Here is a 14,073-nt window from a genome sequence, read left to right as displayed (position 1 = left end):
GCGATTAGTTTCCCGTGGGTGCGAGCTAGTTCCTTGCAGCCTTTTAGTGAACTGATTTGTATCAGATAGTTCATTTCAATGGATTGTTTCTAGTTAGGTAATACGATACAATCATCTTCTAACCTAACATTGTACTTTCAAAGTACAATGCTTTAATAAGAAAAAATAACATAAAACCAACATGAAATTTGAAAACAGTATTTAACTTTGTATTTTATCTCAATTCACAAAACATATAGCCATCATGTAAATGATTAGTTACATTTAAATAAATATTTTTCATATTGGTTAACCCTCAGAATTTTTCATTTATTTTTTTATTAATCTAATTTAAGTTATAAAAAAACATTACAGGTAACGTAAGATTTTATCTAGTTTGACTATTGATCAACTTTAAAAATGATTTATGCTAATTTTTGCTTTTCCAAATTTGGCTCAATAATAAATTAAAATTGTTGTATGCTAATTTTTGTTTTTCCATATTTAGCTCAGTAATAAATAGCAAGACTAATAATTTGTGTTATAGCAATCATATTTGTAGTGGTATGTTTAACACAATATTTTTTATTAAAGTCATTAAAGTTAACAAAATTTAAATCAGCAACCCCACCCCATTGATAACATAAAGAGTAAACCTTTAAGTTTCAACTTCATCACCACCTGTAGCCATATCATCTCTGGAGTGTTATTGGAATTTCGAATATTTTCAAAGCCTGATCAAATCATCATACCAAGCAACAAAAATCGGTAGGTAATAATTAGAGAAACTTTTCTTGTTACATATTTTAAAGTTAAACAATAAATCACAAACCTTGCTCTATCTTCAAGATTTTGAGAACTGGTTATGGCAGCCTGCATATGAAAATGTTATTGAATTCTAGTAGAAAGATAGAGAAGGAGGGGCGAGTGGTGGACCAAAATCCTAAATCTAGTACCATGAATTCAATGAATGCATGTCGCCAACAGCCAAAGAATGGATTTAATTAGTAAAACTTTGACAGCCAACATGACACTTCCATATAAATATCAACTTATTAGGACCTGTGAGCATTAATAAGACAGAACCAATAAATTATGTTAGTACACTATGTAGCATTCTTTTTCATATTGGAAAATCCAAATCTAAAAGCAAAACAAAAATACGAAGAAAAACAGACAATATTATCCCCAGTTGGACATCCTTTTGGAAGAAAGATTTGACATGAAAAAAAAATCTTACAATTGTTCCAGGAAAAAGTTAAACCAAATTTGGCTCACGACACTCGTATACAAACTTTAGCCGAGATGAAATTGAAAAACCCACAAAAAGTTGAACGATCTCGATTCCACAAATATCTTGGAGTAAAGTTAGGGTACCGAGATGAACTAAAATGACCTGCAAATTAAGGATACCAGATAATTAAAGATGACTTACCAACCATGTAATCATTCAATAAACACCAGAAACCATCGTAATTGACCTCAAATCAGTGATTACAATATTAATTACATTACATATATGGAAAATCGAGGAGTTAGATAGACAAACCTGCTATCGCCAAGGATTATGACTTTGAGAGGCATACTACGAAGGCAACACTTATTCAGGGGTGAGAGGTGGTATGTGATGATATCTAGTTGTGGTGAACAGCGTATGGAGGTAGATGTTAGGACTTCTAGTATATCGTGAAGGTGTTGCTGGTGAGGGAAAGTAACGATTGATGGTTTAAAGTTAGAATGATTGAAATAATGGTTGAAGGCGGTGTTATTTGGCGGCTACTTTAAGGTTTCTGGATTGAACTTGGAAGAGATAGACAGAGAAGATGGCAAAAGGTAGTGCTTGGGGTTCAGATCGATAGAAATAGATCGATATAGATGAAGCGGTGTCGCATCGGAAATATTGTGAAAGATAAGAGCGGGTAGTGCATCGGAGAAGTGTGATGGGATGGAAAGGATCTATGGGTGAAGGCGGCTTGGAGAGATCACGGTGGGGATCATAGATAAGGAGATAAATGTATGGAGACCACCGGAAAAAACCGACGAATGGGTGATAGACTTTAGGGCTATACGACTTTGAGAGACATTGGCGGCCAGATTTTCGGGAGGTGAGTGGTGGCGAAGATCGTCTGCTATGGAAGAGACAAGGAGAAGAGTTGTGGCAGTGGTGGCTACGTTTTCTTAAAAAATTAAATTAAATAAAAAAATTAAAAAAAAATTACCCATTTCTTAAAAAAAATATTTGAAATATTCTAATAGAATATTATACTATAAATATTTAAATCGAATTTATAATATTCTATTAAAATATTAAACTATAAATATTCAAAAATTTCTAATAAAATATTAGAATATTCTAACAAATCTAAAAATTCAAATAAAATATTTTAACATATCTAACAATTTTAAGAGAATATTAGAATATTCTAACATTATAAAAATTTGATTTAATTATTTACAGTGTAATATTAAATTAAAATATTTCACTCATACTTCGAAACAAACGGTGAATTTATTTATTATTTTTTTGGATAAATTAAATAATGAAAATAATATTTAAAAAAATAGTTTTTGGATTTTCCTAGTATTTCGAATTTTATATATTTTCTTTTTATATATTTAATTTCGAAGATGAATGGTTAGGATCGCGTCCCCATGTTTTGATGAACGTTGGATCGGTTTTTCAACCCTCATTTTAGAGATTATTTTATATCGAAAAAAATAAATAAATATATGTAAATTAAACATTTTTTAACCTCTACCAATACATATATTTGAAAAAAAAAATGAATATAACATAAAATGTGCACATAAGTAAAAACGTGTGTTTTGTTTTTTTTTAAATCACTTTCTATAATAGTGTCTTAACCTATTAAAATGTTTTTTTATCTGTATATTTTGTGCATATATGCATATGAACCTATATGCATGCTTTTATTTTGTGTATATGTGCATATGGTGCACATTTTATATAAAAAATTATTTTGAATATTAATATGGAAAGAGCTTAATAAATGATGAACATATATATTTTTAATGACAAAAGATCATAAAATACTTTTGATCATATATATATATATATATATATATATATATATATATATATATATATATATATATATATATATATATATATATATATATATATATATATATAGTTAGGTTCGTTTGAGACCATCATATTTTGTGAAACATGAGGACGCCATCCTAACCATTCACTTTTGAGATAAAAAAAATTATTATTAAAATGTAGAATAAATGAAAATTTTCTAAATCTAAAAAAAAAAATATTATTCTTGTCATTTTTTATCCAAAAACAAAGAAAATTAAATTAAATAAAAAATTTTAAAAAAATTACCGTTTTTTTTTAAATAATACATGAAATATTCTAATACAATATTATACTATAAATATTTAAATCGACTTTTTTGAATGTTAGAATATTTTACTAAAATATTAAACTATAAATATTCAAAAATTTCTAACAAAATATTAGAATATTCTAACAAATCTAAAAATTCAAGTAGAATATTAGAATATTTTAACATATCCAACAATTTTAAGAGAATATTAGAATATTCTAACATTATAAAAATTTGATTTGTTTATTTATAGTGTAATATTCAATTAAAATATTTCACTCATACTTCGAAACAAATGGTGAATTTATTTTATTTATTTTTTATTTTTTTGGGGGATAAATTAAATAACAAAATTAATATTTAAAAAAATAGTTTTTGGATTTTCCTAGTATTTTGAATTTATATATATATATATATATATATATATATATATATATATATATATATATATATATATATATATATCTTTACTATATTATTAGACATATTTTGCCTATTTCTTGAAAATTAAGAGGTGTAACTCTTGTAACATAAGGTACAATCCTATTAAGCTTAGAATGTAAGCGTATACACACACTTATCATCACGGTCTTAGCTTCTCTGTCTAGATGTTGGAAAACCCTAATATCTTCCATCAGCCGTCATTTCTCCCAGATCTCTTCCGTTTCCCTCCTTACTCTCTTCAATCTCCGGTAGCCTCGGTTACCACCAACATCCTGACGTTGCCATTACCTTCACTAGCTACTCCAATTTTATGCATTGTAGAATAAGTAAAGGTAAACAGAATCGAATCAAGGTCAAGATGGAACCACCATTCCTCAATTTCAGTCAATAGAATTAGTCAAAACCAATTCAATAGGTTAGATCGACATTATATACCTAAGTTACAGATTTGATTGGCATCTCAGATTTTGCCATTCTCTACCCGTGTTCATCCCTATCTCGGTATCTCCTTTCCTGGTGCATCGACACAGCCACGCACTGGACCACTCAGTACCACCGAATTTTTGTAGAGCAAGAGGTTGTGAAGGGAAGAAGGAAACAAGAAGGGTGGGGTTGTATGCTTATATTTTCATTTTTTTTTATTTTATTTTGTTTTGTATGTTATCTATGTTGACAAACTCGATTTTGAAAGTTAGGGTTTTTGATGTTGCTAAGGTTTAATGATAGAGATTTTCAATTTGGTTTTAATTTTAGGTTTCACAGGTTCCATCTTATGTTTTGTGTGTCTTGACTGTAGGTTGTCTCAAACATACTTGATCAAGGAAATTCAAGGCTAAATGGCCTCATTCAATTAGGTAATCTCTATATTTACCCTTTCATTTTCAGCTACAATCTCGATACATGATTTTTTTGTGGTGTATTTCTTTGATTTATAGAATTTCAAAATTCTGACGAAGGTGGAACGATTCAATCTAAAGATTTAAGTTATATCTTTCTTCAATATGATTAATGATATATTTTTTATTTGATATGAAACTTGAAGATTTGTTTATATTTTGAGTTGATTTCGGTTGCTTTCGGTATTTTATTGTGATAGTTGTGGTTGGAATTCCTTTTTCGATTTTGACCATTTTACCCCTGATGGTTATTTTTGCATGGTTGTTGCCCTTATATTTCTTACTTTTTCCCATGCTCATATTTTGGACTTCTCAGTGAAGGTGGTGGACTTAGTAGAGCTCACTATTGTCAAAATTTTGGGGTATGTTCTTAGTTGGACCATTTTGCCCCCTTGGTTTTACTTTGGTTTCCTGTTGGTGTATGTATGAAGTACCACACCTCAGTTTTAACACTTCTTTTCATCTCAGAACTGGATCTCAAGAAGAAAAAAAGACAGTAAAGTTTATATTATGAAGCAAAAACAAAAGATTGATGATGCAGGAAAAATGTTACAAATGGGATACGATTTGATAACCGCCCTCGCCATCATTTGCCTTCGTTTTCTATAAAACCCCACCTCACATGTTTTGGATGTCATAACAAACGCACACAAAGTTTCCATTGATCCTAAAGTTTCCTATGTGGGGTTACAAGCAAGGAATCAACGAGAAGCAAGCCTTGAGCCTGATATATATACATATGATACTGTTTAGGTATTCTAACCAATCTTTACTTTTTGTAAATGCTAATTCTTTTTAACAACAATAAATCATAAGCATTTAAAATGACATTCTTTTCTTTATACTATATCTAATCATTTGTAATTCTATCACTCTTTCTGGTTTTGTTAACTTTATAACTTATCATTAAGGCTTTCTAAATCAAGAATCAAGTTCTTTATCTAATTCATGTTTCCTCGGTACATTGATAAAAAATTGAAAACAGAAAGCATATTGCGCAAAATATATTAGAAATAACAATGTAGGTTGTTTTTTTGCAAGAAATTTAAGTTGTTATCAGGTGAACCACATGTAGGTCTCAATCTTCTTTAATTTCGCTAAAAAGTTTAAAACCATAACATTTTGGTGGAATATGACAGATGATGAGGAGTTGGTGGAAATACTACTGGTACAACCCTTCTAAGATTATGCCATTTACTATGCATAAATGTAGAACTTTTTAGTGGGCCTAATGCTATTACAAGTAATTATAAATATGTTTGGATTATTTACGCTTTTAAAAATAAAGTTAGACGGTAATTTTATAGTAATTATAGTAGAAAAGGGGTATATAGAACTTTATTCTTTTATATTATGAGAAATTAAATATCCTCCTACTTTTTGTTTCTACAAATCTTCCTACCCAATTAAATGATGACATGTATCACATTTAATGGTCATTTAATAATATTTAAGTATACTAAAATAACACATGTCATCATTTAATTGGGTAAGAAGATTTGTAGGAATAAAAGTAGAAGGATATTTAATTTCCCTTATATTATTAAAATCAGAAATTACAAAAGCGAATCATCCTAATTTAAATCTATGTTAGTCTTTTGTTCAAAATTTATGTATCTTCCACGACATTGATTATAGAAAGGTACAGTAAATCAAAGAATTAACAATTATTTTGAATAGCTAAGTTTATAAGTTTTTTTTTTTAACAATCATGTGGGAAATTGAGGCTCAAAACAGAGTTTACAAATCAACACACCTTTATTTGAATATAAAACATCAACATACATGAATTTTTAAACCAAAAGAGAAATGCAAATTTAATTTTTCCACAAAATAACAATTTACTTAAAGAATTTTCCCAAAACAACGTAATATTATAATTTTATCCCAAAACAAAATATTTTGATTTTTACCCAAAATAACAATATATTATTAATTAATCTAAAACCACAACATATTTTTCGTATTCAACCAAAAAAACAACATTTTTATTGCTAACTAAAAACCAAAAAATACTTTTATTTTTAATCTGAAATAGTTCACCAAAAAAACTATCCATGCCCGTAAAACAGACCGATAACAATATGTATTTGTTTTGTGTTCCTAAAAATACGGCATAGGTGACCACTTGACACTTTATTATTGTTTTAGTTTGATTTAATTAGTCAAAAGTAATCATTGGGTACTAAACTAAAAACAATTTTAGATATATTAATATCGTAAATTTATAGTTCTTATTTTCATTAAACTATCATACTTCAAAATAAATGTTATTGTAATATGTAGAATTTTTTTAATAAAAAGTAATACATCTTAAAATTTAGTATGGAAAATCCTAATACATCTTAAAATTTGTCAATCATCAGCATTAAAAAAATAAAAAAAAAATTGTTTTTCAGGTAAATCATTTGTGGTGAAAAATATGAAGCATAATCAAAGCAACATGGTTGTTGGATCCTTTAGTCATTTGAGTTTGAAACTATTCTCGATAAAATGATTTTAATCGTCGTCTCAAAACTATTCGTTGTTGCAAAACCGATGAATAACAATATGAATCAAGGATGTGTTCTTTAAAATATAACATGTTTCCGAGTATCAATAATTTCTAAAAAACTATTCGCACCCGTCACTTGGCGCGGGTAAACGGCTAGTATATATATATATATATATATATATATATATATATATATATATATATATATATATATATATATATATATATATATATATATATATATATATATATATATATATATATATATATGGTTAGGTTCGTTTGAGACCATCATATTTTGTGAAACATGAGTACGCCATCCTAACCATTCACTTTTGAGAAAAAAAAATTATTTCTAAAATGTAGAATAAATGAAAATTTTCGAAATTAAAAAAAATATATATATTATTCTCGTCATTTTTTTTATCCAAAAACAAAGAAAATTAAATTAAATAAAAAAATTAAAAAAAAATTACCCTTTTTTTAAATACATGAAATATTCTAATAAAATAGAGTAAATTACATGAATGGTCCCTATGGTTTGAAATAATTTGCACGTTTGGTCCCTAACTTTTTTTTCTAACTCGGATCATCCCTATTGTTGGTTTTTGTTGCGCACTTAGTTCCTACCATATCTAAAAAGACAATATTGCCCTTACTAAATATTATCTCACTTTCTTTTTGGTTTTTGTTATTATGAAATTAATAAAAAACCAACCAATATATTTTTATATATTTAATTTTTAATGGGCCTCACATTACAGGATGTTGTACACAAACCCGGAACACATGAATCATCGTTGACTAGCTACTCCCTCTTTTAATGAAGAACCCTAAATCACCACAACCATGGGGAATCTCCGACCGATGACCCCGTGAAAGTCCAACCGGCTCCACCGTGTTACTCAGCCTCACTATCTCCTCCACCTGCTATCCTCGCCCCTGAAAGTCTAACTGACAACCACCACTGTCATTTGTTCAGTCATCGTCCACCCGCACCAGATCGTGAAACCCTTCACCCTTATTGTTCATCGGGAGAAAGAAAATGAGAATGAGTAAAGAAAGGAATCTAAGGCAACTATGGTTCAGTGGTTGGAGTGCCACTGTCATCATGAGAAATTAAAGTGGATGAGATCTAAAACCAAAATCAATGGAGAGCTTCTTCGTCTTCTGGTTCTTCCAATTTCTCTCCTCTCTTCTTGTTTTCTCCTCTCCAGTGTATCAATAAAACCAAATGCAGAATCGGTTTTGGTGTGTTTTTTCTGATTTCTACTTAGTTGGATTTCTGATTGAGATTTCACTTATGTGTTGACATTTAAATTGATAATAATCATAAAAGTATTGACATTGGGTTTCGTTGTGTATTGAAATCGGATTTCAGTTATGTATTGATATTGAGATTTCAGCTTCACTGAAACAGTGGTTTTGGTTTAATGTTTTTTTCACGAAATTGATTTTATTGGCTATGGAGCTTGACGGAAAGCGAAAGGGTGTGAGGGAATTCAACGGTTTGATCGGAGAAGGAGGAAAGGATGAGGTGTGTAGAGTGTATGTACATATTCAGTAAGGACAATATTGTCTTTTTAGGTATGGTAGGGATAAGTGCGGAACTAAAACAAACAATAGGGATGGTCCGAGTTAGAAAAAAAAGTTAGGGACCAAACGTGCAAATTACCCCAAACCATAGGGATCATTGGTGTAATTTACTCAATAAAATATTATACTATAAAAATTTAAATGGAATTTTTAGAATTTTAGAATATTCTATTAAAATATTAAACTATAAATATTCAAAAATTTCTAATAGAATATTAGAATATTCTAAGGAATCTAAAAATTCAAATAGAATATTAAAATATTTTAATATATCCAACAATTTTAAAAGAATATTAGAATATTCTAACATTATAAAAATTGGATTTGATTATTTACAGTGTAATATTCAATTAAAATATTTCACTTACACTTCGAAACAAACAGGGGATTTATTTTATTTTATTTATTTATTTTTGGGATAAATTAAATAACGAAAATAATATTTAAAAAAAATAGTTTTTGGATTTTCCTAGTATTTTGAATTTTATATATTTTCTTATTATTTTTTTAATTTCGAATATGAGTGATTAGGATCGCGTCCCCATGTTTTTATGAACGTTGGATTGGTTTTTCAACCCTCATTTTAGAGATTATTTTATATCGAAAAAAATAAATAAAAATATGTAAATTCAACATTTTTTAACCTCTACCCATACATATATTAGAAAAAAAAATGAATATAACATAAAATGTGCACATAAGTAAAAACGTGTCTTTTGTTTTATTTTTAAAGTCACTTTCTATAGCAGTGTCTTAAGTTCCGTTTGATAGTTGCTAGCTGAGAAAGTGCTGACTGGAAATGCCTGTCTGGGTAAAAAATCCTGACTGAGTAAGAAACCAAGTTGTTTGATTGTACATCTGACTGAATGTGCTGACTTATGAAAAATGACCATTTTACCCTCATCTTCTTCACACCACTATCACTGCATCATCATCTTCTTCACCGTACTTTAACCTCTATTATCACCCATCTTGAACCTCTTCTGTAACCCCATCCATCCATAAAACCCCTTACCTACACCATTCCACCCTTATCTCCATATCAGCTATCAAAAATCAACTGAATTCAAAAGGACATAGAAGATCTTAACATCAATCATAAAGCAATCATTTGTTTATGAGCAAAATCAATATTTAACAGAAAAAAATATATATCTTAACATCAATCAGAAATCGTTTGTTTATGGACATAAAAGATCTTAACATCAATTAGAAACCATTCCATAAAAAGTGAACTTCAAAATCAACATTCAACAACAAAAATCAGCAAAAATGAACATTTAACAACAAAATCAGCATTTAACAAATATGTATCTATGAATTCAATAGCAAAAACATCTTTGCAAAAGCTATGATGTTCTAAGTTTGAATCCAACAAATTAAAGCATGACTAGCAAATCAATCAACTAACTAGCAAATCAAAAAAGTCAATAAGCAAGATAACAAATCAATTAGCTTAACAAATATCATAATGCAATTTCTGCACCATATTTATCTTTCAAACAAAAATTCTGCACTAGATTTCTACGTATAAAAAATCTGCATCAAATTTAAGAATCTCAATGTGAATAGAGAAAAAAAAAACGCAATACAACATTAGATTTAACAATCTGCATCAGATTTATAACTTCTCAAGCAGAAAAATCAAATTGGATAGCAAATCAGAACACAGGGCAAGGGCAGGCAAAGGCAAGAAATTGGAATTAACAACAAATCGAAAGAGAAACGACACGAAATCAGAATGAACAACAGGAAAAATCGGATATATACATGAAAAACTAAACTAAGAAGATAGAAATCATACCTGATTAGAAGAGATCTTCAATTGGTAGAGGTGCAACGTCGATCGGTGGTGGGTGAGTCTCAAATCGTCAATAGTTGAAAGAGAAAAAAAATGAGATGGAGGCGTTGAAACTTGAATGTAGGGCAAGGGCACGTTTGGAATCTTTCTCAGTCAGGAGATATCTCATATCTTTTTCATTCAGATATATCTTTCCGAGTCCGACATCAATAAATCTGCTTAACAAACAAGTTTGTCTGACCGAGTCAGCAAAAAACGTCTGACCCAACTCGGTCAAACGTATATCAAACAAGACCTTAATTTATTAAAATCTTTTTTATCTGTACATTATGTGCATATATATATATATATATATATATATATATATATATATATATATATATATATATATATATATGCAAATGAACATATATGCATATTTTTATTTTGTGTATATGTGCATATGATGCACATTTTATATAAAAAAAATTATTTTGAATATTAATATGGAAAAAGCTTAATAAATGATGAACATACATATTTTTAATGATAAAAGATCATAAAATACTTTTGATCATATATATATACTAGGGTTGTGTAAGGGTCGTGCTTAGCACGGCCCACAAAGTTTTTTTATGGAAAATTCTACAAATCTTGAAAGATAATTGTTATTGGCGTTGAGCATTTAAATATCGAACACATAGCAGAAAATAGCAACATTCTTTACTATTCGGGTAGTATAAGCAAAATTGCAAAAATTTTACAAAACATCTACAATACTAAACCCCAAGCCCCAACAAAGCTACAGATGAATGGACAGGTTGGAATATGGGTCAAATAGTTCCATCTAATACATTTTTAACACTCCAACTTATTTAAACAAAGCAACAACATAACATGCAGCCATCAATTTGCTTTGCCCAACATCCAACACTCAAGACAAAAATATACACTCAAGCCATACCCATACAAGTATAGAAACCATAAGTCAAACCAATCATGAACGCTTTTAAGTGTGTATGGTTAAGTTTGATACCATGTTTCTAATAAAGAATAAGACATCATCTTGCTGGTCTTTGGACTCCCTGATGAAATGTCAAAATTTAGATATATCAAAATATTATAAACAAATGAAATCATCTATATATATATATATATATATATATATATATATATATATATATATATATACACACACACACACACGGTTTTTCTTATGATAAAAAGCTGAATATTTTTGCAATTCTATTACCAAAAATCAAATATAATAAAAGATAAACTCATTTAACACATGCCAATTTAAAAAAAAAAATTTATCAAAAGGTAACTCACCAGCATTGATATTTAACATTTGTAGCACTCTAGCAGACTTTGTTGCTTACAGGATGAAAAATAAAGAACATCCCGTCCCTTTATATTAATTTGGATAACATGTTGGACTTGTGATCTGGGTTGTCTCTTATTGAGAGGGGAAATATTCAAGCTTCCACCTAACTTAAAGACTATAAGTAGATAGACGTAAATATGACAGAGATCTGAAGACCTTAAGACCTCGTTTGTGACACAAGGCAGGACTGTGACTGTGAACGAATGGGTAATTTATTTGTGCGACCCAAAAATTAGAATTAATAACCTAAAATTAATCACAAGATCAAGTCTAACTGGGGTGAAAATTGGTTCCATGTCTAGTAGATCCTCATTAGATGTAAAGAGTTGGTCATTTTACAGCTTTGGGGGGCTAAATAAATCATTTTGATTAAAACCCTACTATTTTTTCAAGTGACATCCCTAACAAGAGAAGTGTAAACTAAGATTTTGGACAGAAATGCGAAGAGCACATACCTTGGCCTTGTATTTCTATAAAGATCTTGGTCATTATTTAAGGTTATGATTGAGATCTTTAGCAATTTTCAGAAATGTGTTGAGGAATATCTGCACCAAAATCCAAACAAAGTTTATGACTGAGAAATAAAAAAAATAACCTTGGTCTTTAAAAGATAAATAAGCAAAAGATCATACTATTGTTTAAAGTTTTGCCCTTTCATGAACTGATGAACCACTTGCAGACATATGAATCTTCTTAATGTCAATAAGGAAGTTCTCTACCACTAAGCTAAAAGTGGTAACAACTTAATGACTAAAAAACTATTTTTCGGCCAGATTTGGTTATCAAAAAGGGGGAGAGAAGCCACATGAAGCGAATTTCAGACATGTATAAGGAATTAAGGATAAATTAAAAAAGAAAGAATACGACCATATACCCAATAAGCAAATTTGTTTTTCTGTCTGCTACAGATTGAACAAAAGAAACGATGAACAATTTTTGAAGCAATACCTCCACCAAATCGTCTTCAGTTCAACAGTAACTTTTGTTCCCACCAAATCCCTAAAGTACAAAAAGAACAACTTCAAACCAGTTTAATTTCTAGAAAAATTAGGAGAAAAGAGGCAAAATGACCTATATATATAGCTGACTTGAAAGCTTCGGAATACATGATTTCCAAGTCAACAATTTGAAAACATGACCAAAGATGAGTTAACAGAAGAAAAATAAAACAAACTAAAAGGTTCACCAAAAAACTAAATTTCTAAAAGAACCGGATGTTTTATGCAGAACAATGGAACATGTCGAAAAGTAGGGACATATTTCTTGAATGAGCACTCTTGCTTCTTCATAACCCTATGCAGGACAACACACTTGTTTAGAGACTGAACTGACATTCTGTTATTAACAATTGAAATATCATTCACATTTAACTTTAGATCTCCAAGTTTATTAAAAGGCATAGGGCTGACATCAAGCAAAGTACTCACATCTTCCAACCTTACCCTCTCCACTTCACAGTTATAATGAGCTTGCATATTAACCACTAAAAATAGAAAGAAAAAAAAAGTTGCAATATCTGAAAGCCTGGTATAATTTTGCAGCAACCGCACAATCCCCTCTCTTAGAACAAGATTGAGTACTTGAAACATCAAAAGACATTTTACCAAATAGTTGGTTTGTAATTATTGGTTGGGATTTGGTATACATGTTTTTATCGGTTCAAACTCAGAAGTATATCGATCTAGGTTCATTGGTCCTCAGTACTTTCATCATATGCAACTTTAATTTGGAATGGTGAATGGATCTTGGAAGATTCTTAGCAATAGAGTGAAACAAAAATGCATGAGAGAAAATTTAGCAAACCTTGTCATATGAACATCCGATGTCTAATAGTCTTGGTATGTCCTACAAATATGGGTAATGTCTGCATTCTAAAAAGAATCTTCAAGCAACGAATCTCCAACTTTTTCAAAAAAAAATCATGTAAGAACAAGCACTAATTCTAGTTTTATGATGGAATTATGTATTCTACACCAAAGCAACTACGACAACTGAAACTACGAGAAACCAGAATTCAAAAAGGTACCAGTTCTATGAAGAGCCTTTTCAAAGTTGAGGGCATAGATCAAAGAAGGAGGTCCTTTTGGTACATCAATAAAGGCGGTGGGTGTTGTGGTGGTAAAAAGGCCTTAATTTCC

General features: G+C 29.5%; 1 long non-coding RNA gene across 2 annotated transcripts; it reads right to left on the bottom strand.

Moving 5' to 3' along the window:
• Nucleotides 1-546: 546 nt before the first annotated feature.
• LOC145109291 (uncharacterized) lies at nt 547-2,134 on the bottom strand. 2 transcript variants are annotated; one of them, XR_013708868.1, is made up of 5 exons: nt 1,529-2,134; nt 1,220-1,375; nt 936-1,041; nt 812-852; nt 547-713 (listed from the first exon to the last, which is right to left on the bottom strand). It is a non-coding gene; the product is annotated as an uncharacterized LOC145109291 (long non-coding RNA). The 2 variants fall into 2 exon arrangements; XR_013708867.1 differs by having other exon boundaries at nt 812-1,041.
• Nucleotides 2,135-14,073: the final 11,939 nt, after the last annotated feature.

Source organism: Lactuca virosa, chromosome 4 (genome assembly GCF_052849685.1).
Source record: "Lactuca virosa cultivar CGN04683 chromosome 4, Lactuca_virosa_CGN04683_v6, whole genome shotgun sequence".
Taxonomy (NCBI): Eukaryota; Viridiplantae; Streptophyta; class Magnoliopsida; order Asterales; family Asteraceae; genus Lactuca; species Lactuca virosa.
This window is presented reverse-complemented; position numbering and strand designations above follow the sequence as displayed.